The sequence below is a fragment of the Phyllostomus discolor genome, chromosome 9, assembly GCF_004126475.2.
Source record: "Phyllostomus discolor isolate MPI-MPIP mPhyDis1 chromosome 9, mPhyDis1.pri.v3, whole genome shotgun sequence".
Taxonomy (NCBI): domain Eukaryota; kingdom Metazoa; phylum Chordata; class Mammalia; order Chiroptera; family Phyllostomidae; genus Phyllostomus; species Phyllostomus discolor.
The window spans coordinates 76,529,839-76,556,811 of record NC_040911.2 but is presented as its reverse complement, the minus strand read 5'-3'; the positions used below and the strand labels follow the sequence as shown (position 1 = coordinate 76,556,811).

Below are 26,973 nucleotides of genomic sequence, written 5' to 3'. Positions count from 1 at the left end.
TCCATGAGACCATCAGAGGGAGATGTTTCCACTGCAGGAAACAATGCTATGGCACATTGTGAACATGGCCGCAAAGTCGGCCCCTGGCACTCACACCTTTGCAGTGCTCTCTGTTCTATCAAGAGGTGGGACTGTTCTCTCCTTCCTTTGAGTCTGGGCTTGACCATGTGACTTGCTTTGCCAAATACTCCAGCTGACAGCAGGTGGGAAAGAGCAGAGGCTTGAAAAGCCTTGTACTTTGGGACCTGCCCTCTTGCCATTTTTGCAAACTTAGGACCACCGTGTGAACCAGAATAAATGGTTACTGATTTAGGTCACCAGGGTTTGAGAAGGTTCATTATGCTGCACAAACTCACAGACATAACTGTTGTCTAACATTGTTTGCAAAACAATAGTTTTCATGTTTAGTAGTAGGTCAGAGTGAAATGGCCTCTCTTTTGGTTGAGTCGTATCCCGTTAATCCTCCCTTAAAAATAAAACCCCAATGTTAAATATTTTTAGCAGGGCATTAAATGTTGTCCTTTTGTGTTTGATATGCATGTAGATTCTCAAAAACAGGCCTGTCAATGTAACCCTCAGATGTTTGTAGGTGTTTTCCTTTGCTAAGAAATGAAAACCTCACTGTTGGCTAAAGCTCCCCGTTGCTTTTGCTTTGAAATGAGACTGTGTCTCAAACACTATGGCATCTGTCCTTAGTGGTGGTTTGCAATGAGATGTTGGTACTTTCTTATGGTTTCGAGGCAGGTCTATAAGCATACTCTTCTTTGGTGAAGGTAAAAATAGTGGCACATATTTTACCTCTCAAGCAACCATGAAAAATTACAATAGTTATTTAAAAATGTAAATATTCACCACTTACTGTGCTGTTTTGTAGAATGTAAATAAGTGTCTCGTCATTTTTTAAAGAAGCCAACTGATGTTCCTGGGAAACTTACTGAAATGCAGTCTTTCAAAATAACTGCTTTGTAAATGAAATATAATGTATGACACATAAGATTCATCTACCTCAAATATATGATTTAATAGTTTTTAGTGTATTCACAGAGTTGTGCAACCACTAGCACAGTCTACTCCCAGAACATTTTCATCAACCCAGCAAGCAATTGCATAACCATGAGCAGTCATTGGCCTGGCTTCCTTGCTCCTCTAGCCTTCCACAATCATGAATCTGACACTTCTTTTTGTGGGTTTGCCTATCCTGGGCATTTCATACACATGGAATCATATAATATGTGGACTTTTGTGACTGGCTTCTTTTATTTAGTATAATGTTTTTAAGGTTCATTCATCTCGTTACATATATTTGTGTTGCTTTCTTTTTATTGCTAAATATTATTCCATTGTATGGATATACCACATTTTGTTTATCCATTCATCACTTGATTGACAGTGGGATTGTTTCCACTTTTTGGCTATCAGGAAGACTTCTGCTATAAAAAATGTACATATAATTTTTTTGTATGGGCATATGTTTTCTTTCTCTTGGGTACATACCTAGGAACAGAATTGCTGGGCCATCTGGAAATTCTATTAATCATTTGAGTAACTGCCAGACTGTTTTCCAAAGTAGCTGTGCCGTTTTATATTCCCACAAACAATATATGAGGTTTCTAATTTCTCCAAATTCTCATTAACACTTGTTATAATCTGTCTTCTGACTATAGTTATCCTAGTGGATGAGAAGTAGTATCTCATGTGTCCGTTTTGACTTGCATTTCTTTAATGCTTGGGCATCTCTTCATGTATTTGTGTATCTCTTTTGAGAAATGTTTAGTCAAGTAATTTACCCATTTTTAAATTGAGTTATTTGATTTTTTCATTGTTGGGTTGTAATAAGAAGGGAGAGAGAAAGAGGGAGAGAAGGAGGGAAGGTGGGAGGAAAAGAAGGAGATGGAGAAGAGAACATCAATGTAAGAGAGAAACATCAGTGTCTTCCTGTATACCTCTGACTAGGGATTGAACTGGCGATCTATGTATGTGCCCTGACAGAGAATTCAACCTGCAACCTTTGGTGTGCGGGACAACGCTCCAACCAACTGAGCCACTCAGCCAGGGCAGGTTGTAATAGTTCTTAACATATTCTTGATACAAGTCCATTATAAAATACAGGGTGGGACAAAAGTAAGTTTACAGTTGTTCATATGGCAAATAATACAATAATTAATAAATAATAATACAAGAATAAATTCCGTGTTTCATGTATTCCCAACTGTAAACCTACTTTTGCCACACCCTGTATATGATTGCAAAAAAACATACCCCATTTTGCAGGTTATGTTTTCACTTTCTTAATGGTGATATTTGAAGCACAAAATCTTTAATTTGATGAAGTCCACTTTGTATTTTCTTTTGTTGTGCATGCTGTTGGGGTGATATCTGTGAAATCGTTGTCTAACCCAAGGTCACAAAGATGTACAGTTGACCCTTCAACAGTGAAGATTTAAGGCCCATGTTTTTCAAGGTCAACTGTATTTTTTATCTGAAATGTCGAAGCTGTGTATGTGGAGGGCCACCTTAAGTTATATGCATATTTTCAACTCTGTGGGTGGTTGGTGCCCCAGCCCCTCTGTTATTCAAGGGTAAACTGTATTTTTATGTTTTATTTATTCCTGAGACTTTTATAGTTTTAGCTCTTATATTTAGATCTATGATCTATTTATTTTGAGCTAATTTTTGTGGATGATGTGAAGAGTCCACCTTTATTCCTTTGCATGTGGCTATCCAGTTGTCCCAGCACTATTTGTTGAGTAGACTGAACGGTTTTGTCACCCTCGTTGAATGAAAAACAGCTTTTGCTAATACCAACACTAATAGGATTTGGGATTTGGGGGTTTTATCTATTTACTAGTTTTTTTTCTGTGCCATAGAAAAATAGCTTTTCTCTTTTGAAAGACCAAATGCACACTCAGGGACACATAAACACCCATGCAGACTCACAGAGACCTGTGCACATACACACAGACCCCCACACTTATTCCTCCAATCTCTGCATTACCAAAGGCCGCATTCCTACCCTCATCACTTAGAGGAATAATAGAATGAAAAGGTAGGTAGGTTGAGGCCTTGACTGTCATGTAAGTACAACACCAAGTCAGTCACACTAATTTGCCAACCACATGCCAGTAGCTAAACAGTTCATGAGAGACTGTTCATGATGCTTCATTCTCTGCAGTTGAGTATTTAAACATTGACTTCCCCAAATGTTGCAATATTTTAATCATGCACAGAATTAGAAAGGTTGATGGAAAAATGCATCAGTTTTTTGTGGGATAGTCAGTAGGGAATTACAGAAGACAAGGGAAAACATGTGTCCAGTCTTTAAATCTTTAGTTGCAGAAAGACTAGGGCAACAAGTACTTTCTCAAAATGGGGAGCATGGTATGGCAGGGTCATTAATCAATGAGCTTTTCTGAGACTCAGCTTGTTTCACAGCCCCAACGGGCATAAAACAGTTGTGTGGTTTAACTCCACAGCTCTAGGAGCCACTTAAGTATTCATCCCTTCAACAAAGATTTGTTGAGCATTTACTAGGTTCTAGGCATTATGCTGAGTGCTGGGGATACATATAATGATTTTTAACACACAAATAATCCCTGGCTTCATGGACTATGCAGTCTCATATTAATGCACCATTAAATATAAATGTAATATTAAAAATACGGTAAATGCCATGGAAGTGAAACATGGGTCATAATGCCTGGGTTTGAATGCCAGCTCTGTGTGAATCCTGAAAACTCACCCAACTTCTCACTTTTCTCTTCTATAAAATGGGAACAATTGCAGTACATGCACTTTAGAGTTTTTATGTGGTTTAAAATAAATATGATGCAATCTATGCTTAGAGCCTGAGTCTTGGTAAATACTCACTAAATCAGTAAAGTAGGTGTATATGATGCTTTATATTCTCCTAAATTCGTATGTTTAAAATGGAACATTCCTTTCTACAGAGAGTTTGGGATGAACTGGATTTTTTCTTTTTCAAATTCAATTATAAAAGAGATAGGTTTCATGGTAAAAATTATGGAATATTTAAATGTTAGGTTAAAATGCAAAGGCCCCTTTTTTGTGTTCCTTCAATTCAAGATCTTGAGAGCAGCCACATCCAGGAGTTTCTTGCCCACATGTGTTTTTGCATATAGTAGCGTTCATGTCTATGTGCTTAGATTTGTGAGGTTTGTTTTACCACAGTTGGGTCACAGTATACATATTAGTATACTACTCGAGTTTTAGAAAATTAATACTATGACCTGAGAATTTTTCCTATATCTGTCTATATGTAGATCCATATTCACTTTTTTTCTTTTTAGTAGCATAGCCTTGCAATGTGGGAATGTACCCTTCTGCCTGGGATCTTACTGTGGACATATCCTTACATACATAATGACCTTCAGAAAACCCAATTCAGATTTTACAGACAGCATTTTCCCATGTCTCAGTTACCATTTTTTTCTGCCTCTGCCTTTCCACATGCAAATTGGCTTCCTCTTACCTCTACCTACTTCTCACACCTCCTGGAACTCCCCCAGCCCGACCCCATCTTGTGAAGACATTGATATCTACATTTCAAACAATCAGAAATCCAATATCAAATCCAGAATCTGCATGAACAACTTTATAAAAGATAATACAAAATTATAAAGATAATACAAAATAATATTAAAAATGACTTTGTCCATAGACACAATTTGTTGTAAATCTTTCCTTTTCAACACTGTTCTGTGAAAGGGCAATCAGTTCCTTATAATTATAGTTCATCTGAGGGCATTTTACTGTTAATCAGGAAAAGGTCATTCTCTTTAATTTTAGAAGATTTCAGATCGTCATATTGTTCAACTGCTGTTTAATTGTTTTGATAGGTTAAGAAGCTGAGTTACAGATCTGCAGCTTTGTAGAGGGTGTATAAACCCTGTAGGCTGGGTATAGTAGTAATATATCTGATTTAATGACTATGTCTTCATCATCCATCTAGAAACTAATGTCATTAATTTATTAATGTGTCTTTCTGTTTAAAAAATTATGGGTTCTGATTGTGAAGTTCAAAGGGCTGTTTCATTCTGTGAAATTTTAAGGTTCTTTACATTGATTTTTTCTCTGGTCTGTGTCTGCTTGCTTCACAGAGGCCGGCGCTGCGAGCGTGACTAAGCAGACATCACTTGCAGTTGGTCCAGAGCTGTCTGGTGAGTATTCTGCACCCTGTGGTAAAGACTTGCTAGCTGTGGGGTTCTAGAACTTTCAGTCTGTACAATGAACCGCTTCATTCATGCTGATGTCCCAGGTGATATGCCTCTCAAAACTGATTCACAGACATTTTCTTTCATGTGATGGGACATTGGTCCCCTGGCATTTATTAGATTTGAGTTCATTCATTCCACCAACCTTGGGCACTTCACCTTTTATTAGATTTTCTACTCATCATCTGTGGTAATCTTTCCTGCATTTAGTAAGTAAGCATCAGGTATTATTTATGTTACTGTTCTCTGCAGTTCTTTCTGAGAAGAAATGTGTGATCTGCTTTCAATCCTGTGCAGAATTAGTTTGAGAAACAAATATCTTTATATGGGCAATTTTTATTTATAAACTATAACTTGCCAATGCTTTATGAGAGCCAGAATCCTAGTTAATATGAGAGCTTGTTCTTGTCTGACCCTTTAATGAATTTGCTGTTTTACTAATTGCTGTTGTAAGCAATTACATTGGACAATGTCTTATTTCTTACTTCAAGGGACAAGCAGTCATTTTATAGTGATCACATGAAAAAGATAACCAGCAGCCTCACTGTTTATCCCGACAGGTGAGCTCCAGGTCCCATGCATTTAAAATCAATGCTGTTTTCTTCGCCTTGTGCATATCGCATCAGACACACCATCGTCTTCTTCCAGGGCCCGGGGCTGATTGTCTTCCGACTCTTCTGTGAGGGGCAGAAAGAGTCACACTTCTCTCAGTGATCAGTATTTAATGATGACACAAGAATATCAAGAAAGTAGATTTATTATCGAATGCTCCTACCTACTTTTTAGTCAAGTGCACTATATTTTTCTGTTCCCCTAGGATGATTCATAAACCATGTTTTAGCAGGTGAACCAGAGTTAAGGGTGGAGGTGGGAGCTGAATAATTCTTTAGGAATTTGAAGCCAACATAGATGCTGACATCTCCTTTTTAGTCTTTTTTATTACATTTTTTTTCTGGACTACCCACTTCCTCTGAAACATAGTTGCATTGTCCTTATAAATAGGTCAGTTTTCATCAGCTGTATTCTATAAATGATTCCTATTAAGAATTGTTTGCTTAATGAAAATAAACACTTGAGTCAAGAGTCCCCCCAAAATACAAACAAAAACCAACACTTAGAAGTTTGTTAAATATACTTTTAAAGATTTTATTTATTTATTTTTAGAGAGGGAAGGGAGGGAGAAAGAGAGAGAGAAAGAAACATCAATGTGCGGTTGCTGGGGGCCGTGGCCTGCAACCTAGGCATGTGCCCTGACTGGGAATCGAACCTGCAATGCTTTGGTTCGCAGCCCGTGCTCAATCCACTGAGCTACGCCAGCCAGGGTTATTTGTTAAATATTTTAAGTGCCATGAAGATACTTCTCTGTATGAAGTGCTATAAGTGCCATGCATTGGACTTTACAGAGATTTTGGCTGGATCGTGTCCTGGGACAGCTAACAGTGTGTGGGATTCTCTTCCATCCTCATAGCAGTTGGGACCTGTTTGGACCTGGTGCCCCACATGTTACCAGGTTGTTGACTGCCATCTTTGTGTTAATCTTAGCCTCCTCCCAAAGAGAGAGTTCTCCTATCTTTCTCTCCATCTTCTCTTACAAATAAAAACATTCTACTCTAGCAACATTATGTTGTTGGATATTATGTTTATTGAGGGTTTTTTTTCTTTATATTGAGCTGAAATCTGATTCTTTTGTAATGTCTTCTCATACTCAAAATTGGAAACACTTAGACTGGAGAACTTGAGCTTTTCTAGTTGTGTCATGAACACTTGCTTTATTTCCCATGATTCCAACAGTGAACTGTATATTAGCTCTAAATGGCTTATTTTTTAGGACTATTATATCTATAATGACTATTATATCTGTAATACACATTCAGAATATATTTTAATTCCTGTAATGCCAAAAGGTGTATTTTAGATTTTGCTTATTTATGTCACATTCAACTTAGTTTTTTATCACTGTTAGGCAATAAACTCCGAAAATAAAAATATATTTATATAGAGAATAAAATGACTATTTTGGGATGAATTATCCTCACTCTTACATTTCAGCTTCAGAATGACTCTTGGTAAAGAGGAATGTATTAATCTGGTCAAACCAAAGTCTGTCTTCAAATCATAGAAAGAACTCCCTTGATAACTCCCTGTAATATTCAAGTTTGGAAGCTATATTACTCCTAACAAATGTACTTAATGTTGGGGGTGCTTTCTTCCTTTCTGAATGATTTTTGAATTATTTTTGTTAAGTATTGATTATGTACAGAATGTGTAACATCACCGTCAGGCATGACACTCACCAAACTTGAATGTTGACTTCTCTTTCTCCCTCTACTTTGGAGCCTTGCATACCAGCCCAATGACTGTCACACCTGGAGATGATATATGTTGTGCCAGCATTAGTGTCATTTTTCTAGATCTAAGAACTACATTTAGGGCTACTGCAGTGATCTTTGGGAACAAAGATGCTTGTTATTAAACTGTGGATAGTGCAGTTATTTTAAATGGTGCTGAGTTCTAGGAGCTCTTATCCATGGAACAACAACAATTAGGCTTCGTGTCTTCTTAGAGCCCATTCATGCATGATGTGTCTTGGGTTGAGCTCCCCAGAAGCAGACCTGAGCTGAGGATTTCTGCACAAGTGTTTTATTAAGGCAGGGCTCCCAGGAGAAGCTAGTGGGATGGGGAAAGAAAGGGAAAAGGGAAAATCCAAGCGGAGGGATGATTTGAGCAAAAATCTCTGCCTTAGGCTGATCCCTGGGGGAGCTCTAGTGCATAATTGCTCCTGAGAGTGTTTCTGCTGCTCAAGGCAAGGGAGTGAGTTTTCCCTTTCCTTCTTCAGCCATTGGCTGTGGGCTGCTGACGGTGGGGCTGTAAACTTGGGAGGCCTTGACTCTTGGCATCTGCAGCGGGAAGCAGCTCTCATTGTTGAAGGATGCTCCCCTTAAGAAACTTGCCAGTGCTCTCTCTTAGAAGCAAAGCTTACAAAAGCTGGGAGATGGGCACACAGGGCAGTTAAAAGGGACCCAGTGGCATCTGGACAGGACACTGCTCTAGCTAGCCACAAGCCATTTTACTCACTTCCTCATCCCTACAGGCACATTTTCATTCCTTAGACCATTTCCCAGTGCAAGTTAAGCACTCTTAGATGCTACATAAATTTATTTTCTTCCCTTGAGAAGGTAATGAGCTACTGCTTCATGTATCTAAGTCCTAAAGTGCTTGCAGTTTGAGATACCTAGGTAATTTTCAGTGAATTGTATTTCTATATATATTGGAGTTAAAAATAAAATCTTAAATTTCAAAGCTTTCTTTAAACGAATGTCATCATGGGTAATTATTTCATTGCCCTAAAAGAGAGGCAAGGGCATTGTTTGATTGTATGATTGGCAATTATTCTTGCTAGAAACATTTCTGAGCATATATACTCACTCTATTATTTTTTATTCTCATCTCTTTTAACGATTCTTTAGAATTTTATTTTCTAATACTTTGCCTTTGCCTTGAAAATATTTTCTTTTCACAAACTTTTTAGGTAAATACATGGTGTTTCCTTGGGCACTTTCAATTTGGTATAAAAGTGTGGTCCTGTAGAAATATCACATGAGCTGCATGTGAAATTTAAAATTTTCTTCTAGTTTCATTAAAAGTAAAAACAGTGGGTTCTTCTGGCATCCTGAGCTGGAGGCTGGGGTGTCTAAGGTCACAGTTGAAGTTAATGTTAATAGTGTGGTTAGCCTAGCATGCCAAATTATTATCATTCCATTATCAATGAAATTTTACATTTTTCCTTCTCCATTTTTCTGGTGTATATTTCATATTTACAACAGATCTCAGTTCAGACTAACCATATTTCAAGTGCTCAGAAAGCACACTTGGCTACTGGCACTGTGCTAGACGGTGCAGCTTCAGAATGTTATAGTGAAATTCTGATAAGAGGCTTGCTTGCTTCCTTTGAGATAAGATGTTTTGTTGGCACTCCATAATCTCCCAGCTTAGTGACTCCACTCAGTAGAGAAATGAGACAACGCTGTTGTCCAAAAAAAAGTGAGCTTATCTAACCTTGATGAACCATTACTGCTTTTATTTTGAACTCAATACCCCAAAGGCATGAATTATGATGAAGATGACTGGGTTTGGCAGCTGAGATGTCACTGGTAACCTTCTGGAGTGCAAAATTCTAGAGTCACTTTTTGGAGAAAAATGGGTGCTCAGTGAAGAGTAAATGTGGAAAGATTTTAAAGAGGAAAGGAGGGCATCTTAGTAGAGAAAAATATATCTATAGAATGCGTGTTGGGGAGAAGGTTCCAGAAGAGTTGGGGTACTTGCATGGGGTGGGAAATACACAGTAAGAAAGGTAGTTAGTAGCTAGATTGATACCAGGTTCAGAGACTTGGATTTTGTAGTACATGAAGTGAAGGATCATCATGACCCAGTTACATGTTGGGGTCTATTTCAATTATTTATTATTGTGGAAAAAATCATTCCAAAATATAGTGGCTTGAAACAACAGCACTTTTCACCTCTCATTTTTTTCTGTGGGTCAGGGGTTTGGGAAAATCTTTGTTGGACAGTTCTGGTTTGGGGTCACTAGTGCAGTTGCATTCAGATGACACATGAGGCCAAAAGAACACAAGGCTGGAGCAGCTGATGGCTGGGTCCCCTCTCTCTTTCTTAACATGGTCTCAGGATTTCACCATAGGACCTCTCTTTAGGGGCCACTGTGGGCTTCCTCACAGCATGGTGGCTCCAGTGTGATTATTCCAGCCAACAAGGTGGAAGCAGCAGCAGGACTTGACCTTGGAAGTCCTTCTGTATAATTTCCATCATGTTATTCAGTTACAGGTGAGCCACAAGCCTGCCCGGTTTCAAGGGGAGGATATTTAAAAGTCCACCTCTTAGTGGAAGGAGTGTTAAAGTCATGTTGTATGAAGAGAATGTTGGAAATACCATCTGCCACAGGGACTGTCTCCAGTGCCACTGTTATATGCCTCTTGCCCCGTTAGCCATTTTGGAAATGCTCTAGTAAGGACCCTCCATTGTTTCTTGGACACACTTCTGCACAATGACTCTTCTTGCTAGACTGGGCAGCCCTTAAGAAAATCCAATCTTCTGCTTAGACAATGAATGGGCACCCTGGCCTTCTTCCATCTTTCATTATCTTCACCTAGTCTTTACTCTAAGAGCATTCTCAAGTGGTGGGTACACCCCAGCCTCAAATGTTCTCCTCTCTTGATTTGTGGAAGAATTGAGAGATGAGAGGAAAAAAAAAAGAGCAAAAACAAAGCGAAGGAAAATATTCTAACCCTTTCCTCTTCTAACCAAAAGGAGACAACTCTACTGTTTAAGGGTATCCTACTCAGAAGAGAGAATTCTCCACCTTGGGCACCTTTGTAGGTTCTCTCAGTCTTTTCATTTTTCAGGTGGTTCTCTGAAGCTCTGCTCCTTGGTCTCCATGGTCAACTGGGCTTCTTTTCCCAAGGTGATTAGAAGGAAGGAGAAAAGGAGTGGGACCAACACCAGGACTTCTGAAAGATAATTTTCCTTATAGTTGCCAAGGCAGCATTCTGCCAAATCCTTTTCTTCCAGTTTTTATAGGAAGATCCTCATCCTTTGCCAGAATCCTGTCTTTACCTCAGCTTGGGCCCTGATACTAGGTGCATAGTGAGCTTTCACTTGCTTTTCTTTCCCCCTTTCCTTCTGCAAAGTCAACTAGAAAAGAAAGTGCCAGCAGCATAAGAGCTTAGAGATGAAGTGTATTGAATTCTGGAACTTATTTACTATAAAATACATTTCTAAAAGAGCTGATGAATAGATAAAGGGATGGATACAGGGTTAGATATCCAAAAAAACAAAGTAGTAGGAATATGGCTTGTTTACTGTAAAAATCAGTTTCATTTTTAAAATAAAATGTTAGAGAAAGAAAGCATTAATCATAAAATTTTAGTGAAATATATTAAGGGATAAATGTTAGTTTTCTATTCTAGCAGATACTGAAGGCTTGTGCTATTTTTTTAGTCCAAAAAAATGTTTCAACACAAACTTTTAATAGTATGTATTAGTGATGTTATTTTTTCCTGCTTGTTTCCCAAAAGATTTGAAGAAACTAGCAAAGGACTAACAGTCCAATATAGAACATTTTAGCTGTTGTGCTTATATTTTTTAGCTTCTTAAACTGGGCTTTTCACTTGTAGCTGGTGAGGATGCTACTGTTGAAGTCATTATGGTATTAAAATGTCTTTATGTGTCATTTCCCAGGGACCCTTGCGATTGTGGCAGCAAGCACTTCTTATTCCAAAGACAGAATTCTGTATCCCCTCCTGCTTCATGCTCTCCCATTTTGAACTGGGCATCCTGAATCTTTTCCAGACCTAAAATAGGGATTTTTTTCATCCCACAGTAGAAATGTTTGCTTTGTTTGGTCTGTTTCTATAAGAGGAAGGAAAAAAATAAGCAAGTTCAACTTAGCTCTTTATTTTATTTTACTTTACCAATCAAATATCAAGAGCTGGTGGACACTGTTGCATTTGAAAAGTTCTTACCTATTTCTTGGCAATGAAAAGAGGAGCAAACATCTTGTCTCCCTGTCCTCAGGTGGGGAGGGACAGCTTACTGAGGCCTGGCGACTAAAATTAACCCTCACAGGAGAGAGACCAGCCAGTGACCTTGGGCCATAACCATCTCGCAGATCAGCTGCCTCATTCCTTGCCATAGTTTGTGGTTTGTGGGAGCATCGAGTGGCGTAAAACAGGAAGAGAGCAGTTTGAGAAGGACCCTGGTACCCATGTGGGTGAAAGTGCTGGTGTGATCTACTGACCCTTCCCATGTGGCTGGAGGATGTGTGGATCTATAGGAGCATGCAGATAGCTGACAGAAAGCAAGAACTATCAATAAGCAGCAAGAAACCAATGTAGCAGTAGTGTTTTCATACTCCTTGAATGATAAATACAGTGGTCTAGACTTTGGTCATTTTCTCATTGGAGATAGGTTAAAGAGACCCTGTTGAGCTAGTAGAAAAATAGAAGTCAAATCCACTTCCCTCAAGCAATTAGAGGTTTCCTGAAAAACTGATGATGCCACTAATGACTTCTGGGTTTTCCCATCGGGAAAAGGAGCACAGGATCAGCTGTTTCATGGGTTTTTGGAAGTATTTACAAGGAGGTGGTACATATATAGGATCTCTCTTGTTGTAAATAATCGGTATGTTCACTCCCATTTTCCTTTCCTGTGCAAGTTTCATGAGACTCAGAACTAATTTATAGTTAAGTTGCCTCTTTTCTTCACTTCTATAGCCGTCTCCTCCTTTTTCTGTATGAATGTTAAGTGTCTGCAAAGGAGTGGCAGTGAGCGACTCCAGGTATCACGAAGTCCTCACTTTAAGGACCTTCTCCTACTTAGGATGCTGGGCCCCTTAGGACTTTGCAAAGTGCCATTTCTGAAGATTCTAGGTTACACACAGATGCTGCTCTTCTGTTAGGAAGAACATTCCTGTATGGAACCACCTCCCCAGCATGTGTTCATGCTACTTCTACTTCTTCCCTCCACCCATGTTCACCAGCACCCACACCTCTCCTGCTTGTTTGTGCCATTCCCAGCATTTCCAGTCTTCCTTACAAACCCAGGCAGCTTTGCCTGCTGTGTCTTTTCTTCTGACTGCTCCTTTTTTAAAACACTGAAATGAAATTCACATAAAAATTAACCATGTAAAATGAATAATGCACATTTACAGTCTTGTGCAACCACCACCTCTGTCTAGTTCCAAAATATTTTCATCATCCCCCAAGAAAATCCCATGCTTGTTTAGCAGTTGCTCTCCCCTTTCTCCCTCCACAGCTCCTGACAACTACCAGTCTGCCTCTGACTCTATGGATTTACTTCATTGGGCTATTTCACATAAATGGAATCATACAACATGTGGCCTTTTGTGTCTGGCTTCTTTCACTAGGCATAATATTTTAAAGATTCATCCATGTTATAGCACGTTTCAGTACTTCATTTCTTTTTATGGATGAATAATAATGTCCATTGTATGTATAGCCCACAGTTTGTTTACCATTCATTCATTGATGGACATCTGGGCCATTTCCATCTTTTGGCTGTTATGAATAGTGCTGCTGTGAACCCGCGTATACATGCATTTGAGTCCTTTACATTTGTTTTGGGTATGTACCTAGAAATGGAGTTGCTGGGTTCTATAGTAATTCTGTGTTTAATTTTCTTTGAAGAATTGCAAAACTGTTTTCTACAGTAGCTGTACCATTTTTCATTCCCACGAGCAATGCATGAGAGTTCTAATTTCTCCACTTCTTGCCAACACTTATTTTTCTTTTTATTGTAGCTTTCCTACTGGGTATGAAATGGTATCACACATGGCTTTGATTGCATTTCCTGATGACTAAGGATCTTGCTCATCTTTTCATGTAGTTGTGGACATTTGTATACTTTCTTTGCTGTGATGTGTGCTAAAGTCCTTTTCCCATTTTTTTCAAAGTGGCTTGATAGCCTTTTTGTGTTCAGTTGTAAAAGTTCCTTATATGTTCTCGATACCTGATTTTTATCAGACATACAACTTGCAGATACTTTCTCCCATTCTGTAGGTTTCTTTTCACTTTCTTGACAATGTCTTTTGATGCACAAAAGTTTTTAATTTTGATGATGTTGAATTTATGTATATTTTTGTTATTGTTGCTCTTGCTTTCATTGACATTTACCAAACCTAAGGTTATGAAGATTTACCCCTATGTTTCCTTATAAGAATTTTGTGGTTTTAAGCTCTTATATTTATGTCATTGATCCACTTGGAGTTAATTTCTGAATATGGTATGAAGCGGGGGTCCAACTTCATTCTTTTGCATGTGGTTATCCAGTTGTACCAGCACCATTTATTATAGAAACAGTTCTTTCCCCTGTGAATGATCTTGGCATTCTTGTAAGTTGACCATGATGTATCCATTTATTTTTTGACTTTCAATTCTGCTTCGTGCTCTTTATTGCCAGTGCCACATTGTTTGTATTCCGATGTCTCTTTAGTAAGTTTTGCAATCATGAAATATGGGTCTTTCGGCTTAGTTCTTCTTTTCCAATATTTTTGCTTATTCAGGGCTCCTCCTCCTTTTGTTCTTATCACCTTTTTGTCCTGTAGTGATTCTTGAACTGTGGTCTTGCACCTCAGGAGAAAGCAGCAACACAATGAATGACTATTGAAACCCCCAGCTGTATGGGGATTTCTTATGGGCGCACTAGAATCCAAAGGCTTCTCTTGATTAAGGTCACTCCCTAGGAACCTTTGTAAGCATTGTGTTTGTGGTATTCAAAGCAAAGCCTGGGTTTTTAAGTGCACAGGCTTTTGGGTTAAAGCTGCTTGTTAGGATTCCAAGGGAGCTGTTCAGAAAAGAGCAAGTGCAATCTTTCCATTTGCTGTGACAACAGGTACATTCTCTGGTGTATGCATATGTTCAATTGTCTTAGTTGCCATCCACAACCAATAGACAGTGTTTAAAAACCCTCTCTTATTTATAGGAAAGCTGTGACAGAGGCACCAAAGTCAGGAAGAAGCCAGAAAGTGGTTAGGCAGAGCAAGGAGCAGGTGGTTTTGCCCAGATCAGCCCAGAGCAGGTGGTTTTGCCCAGATCAGCTGCTGGGATGACTCACATTTGTTTCCAGTGTGTTGAACCTCTGGCTTGTTCCTTTGAGAGTGGTGGGGACTCTGTGGGACTTTCCTTTTGGAAAGAACTCTTATCTGTGAACCCTCAGCAACTGCCCCTGAAGCATTTCCAGATAACCCTCAAAGTCCCAATCTAATAAAAGCTGGAAGATTGCCCTTGGGGGAGGGCGGAGAAAGCTGCTTTAACCATCAGACCCTTGGACAATAGAAAGAAACCAGTGTGTTCCTCCTAACCATCATTAGAATAGAGTTAGAAGCAGCTACATATATGTGTTTCTGTATGTACTTGTATTAAACATGAGCAGTGAGTGAAAAGCTGAAATAATCATATGGGAAGAACTACTTGGATTGAATTAAACAAGGAAGCAAGAAACTGGTTAGATTAGAAGACCCAGGGCCATTTCTGGGGGTACAGGAAGTCACCTCTGGGCCCATACAGGGCCTTCTACAGGCAAGACAGGTGCTTTCCTTACATCACCAAATAGGTTAGGAGTTCAGAGGAGGCATATAGAGTAGGACTCCTTAGACCTTCACTGAAAAGGCTGGGGTAGAGTCCCTGGGTAAAGGGCATGGTGGGAGCCCTTGCCTGAGAAAATTCTGTGTTACAGATCATCAAGGGGCAACAGATATTTCCAGGTCTGACTCAGGACCAGCCAGAACTCACCTCTGATGGTGGTCAGAATAGCTGGGTCTTCAGGGTTTGACAGGAACTCAGAGCATTGCTTTGGGGATACTGTTCTGATCCGATGAAAATAAACAAACCGCCAATACTACCAATACCTCATGCACTTAGTGCCTGCCACATAATAAGTGCTCAATTAACAATAGCCATTCTTTTTACTAAATATACCAAAGACATGGTGCTGAATGGATGCTCCATAGAGCAGTGCTTTGCTAGGACTTGCAGATTACAGCCTGCTATCTGGTGGATCCACTGTGACGCTTTGTTTCCCAGTGGGAGAAGAAGGGCCAGCACTAGTGAAGTCCTGTGAAACAGGTGCAGCAAGGGGCTCCTCAACTTGGACATGTGCCTTCAAATCATTTATGAGGGGACTATCTGCCATTTTCAGCCACTAAAAAAGACTCAGAAATTCTGCAAACAAAGGAAGGATTTTACAATGCTGTGTAAGCAGCGAAAGGACACTTTCCCTGCATGTGCTCATTGCCTTCTGGGGAGGTTACCAGACAGCAGGGAAGGGCAGGAACCAAGCACACACCTCAAGAAAGCATAGTAAATGTTAACGGGATTTCTGCTCAGGATGGCATTGGACATAGAAGTTTTACATCTTTATTTTATATTTCCCCCAAAGTGTTGAGCTTATTTTTTACTTTATTTAGTATCTTTAATATACTAAAAATTTATTTACAACAAATCTGAATTCTTTGTGTTTAAAATGTTTTCAAAGATTAAAAAAGAAATGATCAGAGTGATTATTAGGGAAAAACTCTGGGAAACTTACTGCATATTTTTTTCCACAGGCAGTTTATTAGCTACAGCTGCCATAACAAAATATCGGACTGTGTGATTTGAAAAAGAAAAATTATTTTCTTATAGTTCTGGAAGCTGGAAGTCCAAGATCAAGGTGTCATTGTAACTGAAAGCAGGTCCAGCTGCCTGCCACTACAAAAGCAAATACTCAGGAGGCAAGTGCTGATATAAAGGAAAGTGGTTTATTTGCAGGTGCTGGCCATCTGGATGATGGGGGACTCATGTCTCAAAGCCTGTCTCCTGGAAGATGGGGGACTTACGTCACAAAGCCCATCTCCACCTCTCAGTGGAGGCAGAGGTTTTTATAAGGAGGGAGAGGGGAACAAACAGAACAAAGAGATCAAGGGAGGGGATTGCAAAGTTCTCTACATGCAGACCAGCACAGTCCATTCCAGTAAGGGAAACGATGGTCAGTGTGCATCATCCTGGTTTAGTCACCCTGGCTTCACATCATCCTGGCCTTATGTCATCCTAGCTCCACGGATGAAGGTCTGCAAATCTCCTGGAGCTGGGATGCTTGAATGTTGGGGTCTGTATCTTTTTAAGTTGGTTCCTAGGATTCTTATACAAACATGCTATTCATTTACAAGCTATTCATATTAGTCAGAGTTAGCACTTGCAAAAACAATGTCAAAAGAATGGCTGGGTGGGTTACAGTTTCCTGTTATAATTTTCCACTGTTACACCACATGATTAGTGTCTACCATGCATCAGCGAAAAAGCAGTGAACAAGATACATCTCTGATTTTATGGTTTTGCCTAAGGTTTTTCTCCTTGGCTTGCAAATGGCCACTTTCTCACTGTATCCTCACATGGTCTCTCCTCTTTGCACACACATCCCTGGTGACTCTTCTTACAATGACACCAGTCAGATTGGATGAAGGCTACCCCTAAGAATGAAGGCTCATTCTAATTTAATCATCTCTTTAAAAGCCCTGTCTCCAAATAAAATCACACTCTAAAGTACTGGGGGTTAAGGCTTTAACATAAAACTTTTGATGGAGACACAATTTGGCTTATAACAGGCAGCACAGGGATAAAGGAGAAAAAAGAGTAGGAAGTAACCCAGAAACATGGATCAAAGGTCTGAGCCATATGGAATGAGGAAAAGTTGTAGGAGAGAAATCTGTATACTGATAATGGGAAAGAAACAATTTCTTATCTTTTCTGTCACTTAGCTTTTGCTGCATGCCGACTGTCCCCAAAGTGTCATGGCTTAAAACCATAATCATTTATTTAGCTCACAGCTTGGTGGGTCGGCCATTTGGGCTGGCCTCATTTGAGAAGTCCTGTTGATCTCCATTAGACTCACCTATGTATCTCTGTTCAACTGCTGGGCATATTTGTGGCTGGATCATTTAGAATGACCTTGGCTGAGATGGGTCATCTCTGCATGTTTCTCTAGACTTCCAGCAGGCTAGTTTGGGCATATTCACATAGCAGTAACTAAGTGTGGAGAGATAGAGTGAGAGAGCAGAAGTGCCCACCATCATTTCTGCCATATTCTATTGACCAGGGCAAATCACAGGCCCAGACTCATAGGTGAAGAAATAGACCCTTTCAGATGAATGGCTTTGAGACCAGGATTATTTGGTTGTAAAAGTTCTTTGCCTATTACCATATTTTTTGTCGTGCATAATGTATTCCCATGTATAATACGCACCCACATTTTTGGCCCAAACTTTCAGGAAAACAAATCTTTCATTTTAATTTTTGAATCCATTTATTTATTTATTTATATTTAGAAAAAATTGATTATCACATTCTTGGGTATTATTTTGCATACAGATATTGTTATCACTTTCTAGAGTTGCACTTTTAACACATAAGCATAAATAAAAAAATGTAAAGCATATACAGAGTTATGAAATTAGGACTACCCATGTACATCCTTATTTTTCCCTCAAAAGCTTGGACAAAAAGGTGCACATTATGCACAGCAAAATATGATATATTTTATATTCATAATAGACTGTGCCTATACTCACAAGTCAGAAAATAACAATCTGAAAAGGGATTACAAGTCCACTTATTTATGAGGAGTGGTTCTTTATCCTCAAATTGAGATGCATCATTTCATCAGAACATTTATGTCGCCCGTGGATGCCTTACTTGCCTGCATGATCCGGTTTAGTCAGATTATTGGGAGATATTCTTGTTGGGAGAGTGCTGGGTGATAGCTCAATTTTCTTTCATTTTCTAACTTTGCATGTGGCCTCTAGAAAGAAGTTATCCTAATAGGAATCTGTAGCTTATCTCATGGAGAAAAGCTTCATGAAGCTGTAACAGGAGAATGAGATCTCTGGGGTCTCGTGTAGGGAGGATGTTGAGAAAATTCAACCATAGCCTCTTACATGGGAGAATAACATGCTTCATATAAAACCTCTTACAAGAGACTTGCCATCTTTTCACCAGATATACTTGGTACCCATGTGGTACACACCCTCTGATTAGTTCACTATTTCATATAAAAAACATTCTGTGTAGAGCAAGTGTTCCTTAGTCTCACTATGGGATGGGTCCAGTGCACTAAATTTCCATGGAGAAGAAGAACATGGTAGCATTTTTTGGGGCCAGAGAAAAGAAACTGATAGAGACTGAAAATTGCAATATTAAAGTTTTGTTTTTCGAAAGCAAAAATAAACTTATTTTTAGTACCCTTACCTAGGAGAGCTAGTTAGCCAGTCCAGCAGAAGTGTGGATACTTCACTTATCTGAGTGAACTAGGGTAGCTACCGCTAGGTAAATTTAATAGGACATTTTCAATGTTGGATGCAGTGCAAAGGAGTGAAGAGTGGATCATATATTCACATCAACCAGACTGTTTGAAAAGTGGGTAAGTGTTTTGTGTATATTATACAAGTTCTGGAGGGAACAAAAGTAAGAACAAGAGAAAAATAGTCTCATAATTATTTGGAAGTGTCTAATCTGGTCATGCAGAACCTGCTGCTAGAATCCTGTTTGGCCTGTTTACTCTCTGATTGTTTAAAAGATAAAACTGAGAGAAAGATACATTTGTCATGTGTTAATTTGGATTTAATACTGGATGTAACTTAGTAAAAGCAACTTCTTTGCTTTTAGCATCAAAGGGCTTATTAATTCCCAGATGTCGTTCCTGCCCCAGAGTGCCAGAGACAGTGATTTATATTGTCAAAGGCTGGAGATGCTCAGATGGAACCAGGTTTCATTTTGTTTCTTTGCCAAGTTGTAGTCTGCTTGGAGTGACTAAAATGTAAATTATTTTGCTTTTGTTTTGAAAATTTAGAAATGAGTTTTAGATTTCATATTTTTAGGGTTTAAATATTAAATGATAATGATACTGACTCAGGAAAACTTTACAGTTCTCTCTTCATTAGTATTTTCTAAATGGTCATTTATTGAATTTTCTGTCTGTGATTTACTCATTTTTAAGCAAATATGTATTGTTTACCCTGGAGGAGGCTTTATTCTAAGCACTTGGAAGAAAGCAGTAACAAGACATATCCCTGATTTTATAGAAGAATGCTTTCTGGTAGGGGGAGTTTTATGATAAAGAAGTAAACAATTAAAGAACAAGGTCATTTCATGGAGTGAGAGGCATTAAGGAAGTAAAATGTGACCATAGAATGGAGGCTGACTGACATCGGACAGGTGATTGCTTTGGATTTATAGTCAGGAATGCTGCACTATGAGACATTAGTGCTGAGACTGAAATGGTAAAAAAGAGCCAGCTTTGTGAAGACAAGTGAGCGGAACTTTCAAGACAGAGGGAACAGCAAAGGGCCAAGGTTCTAATGTGGAGATTAACTTGGTGTGTTCAGTGACCAATGGGGAGTGAGTGGTAGACGAAGTCAGAGAGGTGGGCAGCAGCCAGATGGTGTGATCCTTTTTGGATCTTAGTAAGGGGATTTCTGTGTTTGATATTTTTATATGTTTAGGGAAAGGGAAGTCATTGATACATATGATCTATGTTTTAGAAAATCACTTTTGCAAAGGAGAATGAATTGAGGATGTGCAGATGAAAACAAGATTGAAAACAGGTATGCCAGTTAGGAGGTTATTGGATCAGCCCCCCCAAAAAAAGAACTATGGCAGCTTAAAACTGGGTGCCAGAGTTAGTGATGAAGAGAAGTAGGCAGATTTGGGAGCTATTTTGAAAGCCATGTGAGCAGCAGGTGAATATGATATGGAGAGTGAGGGAAAGGACACATTGAAGATGACTCCTCAGGTGCCTGATTGAGCAGTGGGTGAGAAATACACTAATATGGGAAAGTCTAGGGGAAAAGCATGGAAAGACTAGAGGGAAAAAGTCAAGTGTTCAGACTTTAAAGTTTAATATACTTAGCAAGTATTCAAGTGTAAATGTCAAGTCAGAAGTTGGATATGAGTCTGGAGCAGTTGGATGTATGAGAGCTAGGGATGGAAAAGTGAGTAGTGGGAATATAGATGGTGTTTTAAAATTTGCAACCAAAGCAGTTCGCCTAAGAAGAGAATGCACAGAGAAGATACCCAGGTCACTATAGCACTCAGAGGTTAAGCACATGAAAAGAGATCATGATTGAGGACAAGCAGCCATTGAAATGAAGAAAAATAAGGATAGTGTGGAAGTGCTGTCACCAAGAGAAGAGAGTGTTTCAGGAAGCAGAGTGTAGTTAACTGGGTCAGAACTATTGAGATGCTTGACAGCATCTCTGGGGACAGAAAGATGACCATCAAATTTCATGACAGGGAAGTCAGTGAGGACTTTGTCAAGAAGGGAGAATTCTAATTGGAGTGGTCTGAGGATAGAGGCAGAGATGAAGAACTGAAGTCTACTTATGTTGACACTTCTAAGAAGTGGGTAACAGGGCAGTATTATCACTGAAAAGGTGCCCAGGGAAGGGGGACTGGAGGTTTGAAGAGATCATATGAAATAATCATTTTAGAGAGTAGAAGAGTAAACATATTAAAGAAGGATTATTGGACAGTCTTTGAGTGTTCATTTAAGATTTGTGGTCATGAGTTTAATATGAAGACTGATGAGTTTGGCTGTGAGCCTTTCTCTAACCTAGTTCAATGTCATGACCAGAGTTGCTTAGTAGAAAGATAATTAGGTATAACCATGTGGGGGAATTGGCAAAGTGAATATGATGGGGAGAAGGTGAGGCAAGTGTGTTAAAGAGTGTTTACAAAGGAAGTGGACAATGGAATTCGGGATGGGTAGGATGGGAAGGGAGGCCTGGGGACCATGATAGATAATGAAAGTGGTAGAGTCATTTAAAGATCTGGAACCATGCAAGATCACCTAGGATGATAGTATTATGGATGATGGTAGGTCTCGGTGAGATTAAGAGTTGACGGGCTCGGAGTTATAATAATAGAGAGAATAACAGATGATTGGGCAGGGAAGGGATGCCTGCACGTGATTTTTAAAGGGAGAAGAGTTGCTGGTGATTTCAAGGTCAAACAAATGTCCATGGGCATGGGTGACTAAAACTGGGTGGACAAAGATATCAACTGAGAGTAAAAGTTCAAAGGTCTTGACCTCATGTTTGCATTTGTTAGGCTATAAATGTTAAAACGTATTGATCCATATTTTACAGAAAATATATATAATAGTGTCTAAGACCCTTTAACTGTAACTGATATAAACTAACTCTACTTATGTATGCCATACTTCTCCATTTAGTGGAAACATAACTTCCAACAGCCAAAAAAACTATACATATTGTAGCCTCAAGCATCCAGAAAGACCACTTTCCCAATTCTGTTTTCAAAACTCCCTGGGAAGACCATGAATGACTTAACATTGAGCCTTGGGTTTATGCAGGACCAGTCAGCCTTGTCTGGGAAAGGTCCCAGATGTAGAGGCAAGTTGTGAGCAGATAATCCTATATATGCTTCCTACAAACACTGGTTGGTTTGACTCATTCAGTGGGTAAGAAAGGTTTGGGCTAACTGAAGTAAGCCAGTGAGGGAAAGACAAATACCATATGACTTCACTTATATGTGGAATCTAATGAGCAAAATAAACTAACAAACAGCAGGAACAGACTCACAGATCCAGAGAATAGACTGACGACTGTCAGAGGGGACTAGATAATGGAGCTGGGTGAAAAAGGTGAAGGGATTAAGCAAAAAAAAAAGCCAAAAAAACCTTGTAGACAGACAGACAACAGTATGGTGGTTACCAGAGGGAAATGGGGGTGGGGGAAGGTAGGAGAGGGTAAAGGGGGAATGAATGGTGATGGAAAGAGATGAGACACAATGCAATTTATAGATGATGTATTACAGAATTGTACACCTGAAACCTATGTAGTTGTATTAACCAATGTAACCTTAATCAATTGACTTTTAAAAAAAAAGAAATGTGAAGAAAATAAAACTATTACTAATATTAAAAAGGATTGGCCCAGACAAGCTTCATGGCCACACCTTTACTGAAGAATGGATATAATTTAGACTCCACATTTTCTGATTTTGACTCTTTCACTAGTGATCTGGGTCTTGTTATTAACCTACCTTCTGGTTTAGTTCAGCAGGAAACTTAGCAGACTGTGATTGCCTTTATCTATTACAGGCCAAATATTTCTGTTGCCTAGATGCCTTGGTTTGTCTGTTACTTAGTTGTTTATAAAATCCCTTTATTAGAGTATAGCTAACATGCAGTTAAAGTGCACACATCACATGCACTCAGCTCATTGGATTTTAATAAAGTGAATGCAACCTGAGAAAGAAACAGGTTTTTCTAACACCCCAGGAGGCCCCCTCACAACCCAGCCAGTCACTGTCCCTTCCTTAAGGGTAATCTCTCCCCTGACTTCTTACACCACAACTTAATCTCTTGGTGTCTTGACATTTGCACAGGAGAATGTGGTTATGGCAAGCAGGTATGCTGGATAAAACGAAGAGCTTTTAAATGACCTGTAGGTCTGTGCTTCCTTCCAAGGCCTGACATGGGTGCTGCTGTTCCCCTGCCAGGGTAAGGGACGTTAATCTTCCAGCATAATGAACGACATACCCCAGAGACTGCTGGTAATTATATAACAATATGAAGTGATAGGACACAGGGTTCCTTTTCTGGTATCCAGGCTTTTTCTCTTAGTTTGGGGTTTTGTTTGTTATTTTTTTAAAATGTGAATCTCAGAAACCTTTTTTTTTTTGAGAGTTCTGCAGGAAACAGCCTAGGGTTTAGGCTAATTGGCCAAGGCAGTGTTTAATCTTTCATTTGTGTGTTCATAATGGAGACAACTCTTCTGATAAAGGGAGCAGATGCTGACTTAAGTGCTCTTCGGTCCTTTTGTAACAGAGCAGGGCCCGGTGCTATCAGACGCCAAGGCAGGGTTTTCCTGGGCACATTTTGAATTAATGGGACAGGTACTTAGTCTAGACAAGTGGGAGCATTCTACGGGAGTTTCTATGGAAACTAACAGTTCAGATGACATCAACGGCTGAATGCTTTTTCCTCCAAAGGTGGCTTAGGTTAGATGATTTTGGATAAAACTTGATCTGGAAGACACAAAAGAACAAGATCCTTTCTTTCATGGGAAAGGACAACTGAAATGCATGTTATTTACCCAACAGCATGCAGACTGCTCTTGTCCATGTCTGTCACCCCTCATTTGTCGTCATGATGCCTGTATGATATGTTTTATTCTACTAACTTCCCTAAGTAATTCCTTAATGATAAATTTGCTGCATCACAAACATACAGATTGTAGAATAAAATGGGTCACTTTTCCACAGGTCTTAAGGTCTTAAGAGAAAATGAATGAAAAAAGGTCAATAAGAACTTTAAAACACAATCTTTCTGTATTATATGCATTATTTTTCTTCACATTGCTCCACTGTGTTTTACATATTGGAGTATAACTTACATACTGGAAAATGTAAAATTATAGTTCAAGATTTTTTTATTTGTATATATACCCATATCACCACTTTCCAGGTCAAGATGTGTGTGTGTGTGTGTATGTGTTTAAATGATCTGTGTTCTGTACGCACACAAACATACACGTACACCTCTTAGATTATTTTAGCTTTGTGTTGTTGAGGATCATTTTCTTATATTTCTAACTGGGCCACCATATACAACTACTCACTTTGTATTAAGAAACTTGCACACCCATTCAGGGCAGCTTAATTTCTAAGACCTTAGAGGTGCTTAGCATTTACTCACTGAATTGAATTTGAATTTAGCGAGTTCACTAACCAGAACAGGTTTGCATATCTGTCGGGCAATTTAGAGTTAATAAGGATCTCCCCTATTATAGATCAGCTGCATTGCTAAACATTTATTCATTAAATGCTTATTGAGCCCTTAGTATTTATAAAGCATTCTTCAAGATACTGTCATCTACAAACATAAGTCAGGCACAAAATAAGACATCTTACAGTGCTAGACATTAGTGAAAGTTAGGCAGTGCAAATAAGCAATTACAAGTGAGGATAGAAATTTCTAAGGTGTGTAAACAAGGTAAAGACAAACCAGCCAAGCATCTATTAGCTTCAGATCTTGAAGATAGAAGGGTTTGGCAGAGGGAGATAATGGAGTCCAGGAAGGACAAAGAGGATACAGGAAAGAGGAGGTAGTTCTTTGCACTGCAACTTAAGATAAAGGGAAGTTTTGGGAGAAAAGGAGGGTGAAGAGGGCCTGATTAAAATAAGAAGGACTCTGGATATTATGTTAAGGAGTTTGAATTTTTTCCTGAGGTAGCCCATTACTCCAGCAGCATCCCTGAAGTTTGTTCGAGATGTAGAATCTTGGCCCCACAGGCCTCAGAATCTCTGGGGTGAGGCTCAGCAGCCTGGGTTTCCACAACCCTTCTCATGGTCCTTATGTGCCCTCCTGTTTGAGAAACACCATACTACATAGACCACAGTTCCAGAGAACACGAATCAGTAGTGTGGCCAAAGTTTGCTCAACAAAAGAAGAATTTTAAGTGGTGTTTTCTGTGCAAGTGAACTGCTGAACTAGACAAAGCTAGACAGTTTTCTTTACTAGGGCCTCTCAGAACCCAAAGCATCCTAATGTAGATTGTGAATCTCCCCGTGGGAGTTACACTATGCAATGTTTTCCAAATTGTTTTCCCGTGGAAACCTTTCTTTCCTATTTCTCCCTTAATATTTTTATAAGCACTAGCGGAAGCATTAATATTGCTTGGGACACTCTTGGGGATACCCTCCTGTGGACATGGATGAGCCAAAGAAAGTTTTTCATCTGGAAAGGAACAGACCATCATGAAAGGAGCAGTACACAGCCAACTGGGCTGGTAGGGGGGCTGGATGCAGGGACCGGAGTTTTGAGAAACAGGAAGCAGTGGGCTTGCCCCACAGTAAGGGGTCTTTTGGAGTGGGCCAGAGGAGAGCATGCAAGCTGCCCCATTAGCATGGTGATGCTGGGAGGTGTGGGGGGAGGATATTGCAAGAAGAACTAGCACCTGGGGGTGCACCACCAGCACATACTGTTTTAACATTCACCCATGAGAGTGTTCTGCTGTCACTTCACTACAAGCACTCATGGCTACAAAGATGGGTTCTGTCCACAGAAGCGCTCATGTGCCGAGAGCCTGAGGGGACTGCCAAGCTGAGGGATGCAGGCAGCTGCACGTGTGCTGTGGAGGAGGTGTGGACGGGGCACTCCCAAGGGGCACCTCACCTGGCGCAGGCGTAATTGTCTTTCAGCGCAGAGCAGGAGCTCTGGGAAACAGCTCAGCCTCATTCCCATCCCAATCTTACCATTCCAGCCCTTTCTATGCACAACAATGTCGCTGGGTAACCCCACACTTCTGGGTGGTTGCTGCCTCCTTGATTTTTCAAGGCAGAAAAAGAAAGTGGAAACTGGTAGCAGCTCCTCATTGCTGAGGCTTTTAGTGCAGTTTTCATGCCATCAATAGTGGTGCTCAAAGACAATCAGATTATATTTGAGGGACTTTCTGATTCATCTCAAAAAAATGCCTTACTCTGCCACTGGATTGCCAACTGGGTGATCTGTGTTTAATAATTATTCAGTAGGGAAAGTATAACATTTTAGCTATATTTTTATTGAGTAATGTAATATGTGGAAAAGGTGAAGGAAGACATGCTGAAATGGATTAATTCCTGTATACTCACATATCCAATTCTTTGGAAGCAATCACTGTAACCATTTTGTTGTTAAATCTTATCCTGGTTATCACTATAACATAAAGTATATTCTCCCTCTCTGGTACTGGATCAGTTTTGGACATTAGTTATTGACATAAGTTATTGATTTATTTAATGAATAGGAATTTAACTCATATAAATGGCAACCTTGATTTTCTTGGTAATTACATTACTATGTAAAGTTCTGTTAGTGACCTAAGTTGGTTTACACAGCGTTCTTGAACCTCTTATTCCTTCAGTCTCTCTTGCCTGCCTGCCCTGTAAGTTGGTGTTTGATCCACTGTCCTCTGGAACTTTCTTTTCACTCCCATGTCTCTAACAGTCTCTAACTTTTACATTGTCAAATATTAGAGCATTTTCTTTGTTATTTTTTCACATCTCATACCATGATAATTTTCCCATGCCATTGTGTATTTATTCCAAATTGAATTTTTAATAGACGCATAGTACTGATTGTTAACTATGTCTCATGTTTTCCTTAACCATACTAA

General features: G+C 39.4%; 1 protein-coding gene across 10 annotated transcripts in view; it reads left to right on the top strand.

Annotated features, from left to right (window-relative positions):
• The window catches only part of PLCB4 (phospholipase C beta 4), a 394,279-nt gene that overhangs the window by 142,266 nt on the left and 225,040 nt on the right, over positions 1 to 26,973 (top strand). For 9 of the 10 annotated variants that reach the window (XM_036010096.1, XM_028524963.2, XM_028524967.2 and 6 more), the window contains one exon: positions 5,118 to 5,177. The gene's annotated coding sequence lies outside the window, so the exon portion shown is untranslated. Of the gene's footprint in view, positions 1 to 5,117; positions 5,178 to 23,203; positions 23,319 to 26,973 lie in introns of those variants that run through there. The other variant, XM_036010097.1, reaches the window with a different exon arrangement.